Source organism: Dipodomys spectabilis, unplaced genomic scaffold (genome assembly GCF_019054845.1).
Source record: "Dipodomys spectabilis isolate Male_0828 unplaced genomic scaffold, ASM1905484v1 ptg000394l, whole genome shotgun sequence".
NCBI lineage: Eukaryota > Metazoa > Chordata > Mammalia > Rodentia > Heteromyidae > Dipodomys > Dipodomys spectabilis.
In genome coordinates, this window is record NW_024871071.1 from 929,488 (window position 1) to 931,890 (window position 2,403).

A 2,403-nucleotide genomic window follows, 5' to 3' on the forward strand; every position below is an offset into this window, starting at 1 on the left:
TCTGATGAACACAGATGAAAAGCTCTTCAATAAAATATCCAACAGAATCCAAAAACAAAACAAAAAACATACATTATGACCAAGTAAGCTACAACCCACAGATGCAAGGCTGGTTTAACATATACAAATTAATAAATGTAATTCACAGCAACAGAGCCAAGGACAAGAACCACATGATCATCTCAGTAGATGCAGAAAAAAGACTTCAACAAAATACATCCATTCATGTTAAAGGTTTTGGAGAAACTAGGAATAGAAGGAATATTTCTTAAAACAATAAAGGCTATATATGACAGACCAACAGTCAACATCATACTATTTCCACAAAATCAGGAACAAGAAAAGGATGCCCACTCTCCCTACTCTAATTCAATATAGTTCTGGAGTTTTTAGCCAGAGCAATAATGTAATAAAAGGGATTCACACAGGGAAAGAAGAAATTAAACTATCTGTATTTGTAGATGACTTGATCTTATACCTAAAGGACCCAAAAAACTCCACCCTGAAACTCATAGAGCCAATACAAAGTAGCAGGTTACAAAAGTTAACCTACAAAAACCAGTAGCCTTTCTGTATGCCAAAAATGTACAAGCAGAAAGGGAAAATCATGAAAATAACCCTCTTTCCAATAGCCTCAAAAATAAATTAAAATAAAATATCTAGGAATTAACCTAACCAAAGATGTAAAAAGATATTTATAGCAAAAAAAAAAAAAACTATAAAAATCTAAAGAAAGAAATTAAAGAGGGCAGGCCCGGGTTTTGTCCGGGACCTGCGGGGTGGCTTTTGGGACATCCTTGGCGACCTCTGTCCTCCTCAAGTGAGCCTATAGCTCTGAGTGATTGTGCCAATGGAAGGAATCAGTAATTTCAAGACACCAAGCAAATTATCTGAAAGAAAGAAATCTGTATCATGTTTAACACCAAGTGTAAACATTCCTGCCTCTCCATTTATGATAAAGCTTGGCTTCGGGACAGGGGTGAATGTTTACCTAATGAAAAGATCTCCAAGAGGCCTGTCTCATTCTCCCTGGGCCGTAAAAAAGATAAATCCTATATGTAATGATCATTATCGGACTATTTACCAGAAGAGACTAACTGATGAAGCAAAGATTTTAAAAAGTCTTCATCATCCAAATATCATAGGTTATCGTGCTTTTACTGAGGTCAGTGATGGTAGTCTCTGCCTTGCTATGGAGTATGGAGGAGAAAAGTCTCTAAATGACTTGATAGAAGAGCGAAATAAAGAAAGCCAAGATCCTTTTCCAGCAGCTATAATTTTAAAAGTTGCCTTGCATAGGGCAATAGGACTGAAGGGAAAGAAACTGCTTCATGGAGATATAAAGTCTTCAAATGTTGTAATTAAAGGTGATTCTGAAACAGTTAAAATCAGTGACAAAAGCATCTCTCTACCACTGGATGAAAATATGACTGTGACTGATCCTGAGGCCTGTTATATTGGTATTGAGCCATGGAAACCCAAGGAAGCTTTAGAGGAAAATGGCATTATTACTGACAAGGCAGACATATTTGCCTTTGGCCTAACACTTTGGGAAATGATGACCTTATCTATCCCACACATTAATCTCTCAGATGATGATGATGATGATGATGATGATGATGATAAATTTTTTGATGAAAGTGATTTTGATGATGAAGCATAATATGCTACGTTGGGAACCAGACCACCTATTAATATTGAAGAACTGGATGAGTCTTACCAGAAAGTAATTGAACTCTTCTCTGTGTGCACCAATGAAGATCTGGAAGATCATCCTTCTGCTGCTCAGATTGTTGACACTTTGGAGCTAGATGAGGAGTGACCATGTTCACGCTCACCTCAGCATGAAGTATGGTTTGTGTTTATAACCATTCTCTTCACTCACATGTTTAGTTGCCATGGTCTGTACTCATTGTACTCTGGACATGGCTTGTTTTAGGGCCATATTCTTAGCATAAGCACTTGGTGTACTGGGTTTTCAGTGAATTAGTTAACACTAGTGATTCAGCTAGTATAAACTGGGTCTAACATTAATTTGAATCGAGTAACTGTTACATTTATTAAGAATCTTTCTCAGATATTCTCTTTTACTGGATGGATCTATAAAATTAGCACTTTGTGTGGTACAAAGTAAGTGTACCTACATTTAGCTGATCTTCCTTGGCTGTTGTGTTTATTAAATGATCTCTGGGACCTGAGGAGAGATGATGCACTCTGTGGGTATCCTAGACTCTCTCACAGTTTATCCTGCTGCCTCAGCTCGCCCCAGACCTTTGGTGTTTAATTTATTAAATTTGTTTTCCATACTGAGATTCCTTGTTTAGTTTTTATTTACTAATCTGTATCCTTTTTTTTTTTTTTTTTGGGTCCGGTCGTGGGGCCTGAACTCTGGGCCTGGGTGCT

At 37.2% G+C, this 2,403-nt stretch overlaps 1 pseudogene; it reads left to right on the top strand.

The window, feature by feature from the left end:
- The first annotated feature begins 809 nt into the window (after positions 1-809).
- LOC122096856 lies at positions 810-1,822 on the top strand (annotated as a pseudogene).
- The last annotated feature ends 581 nt before the right edge of the window (positions 1,823-2,403 follow it).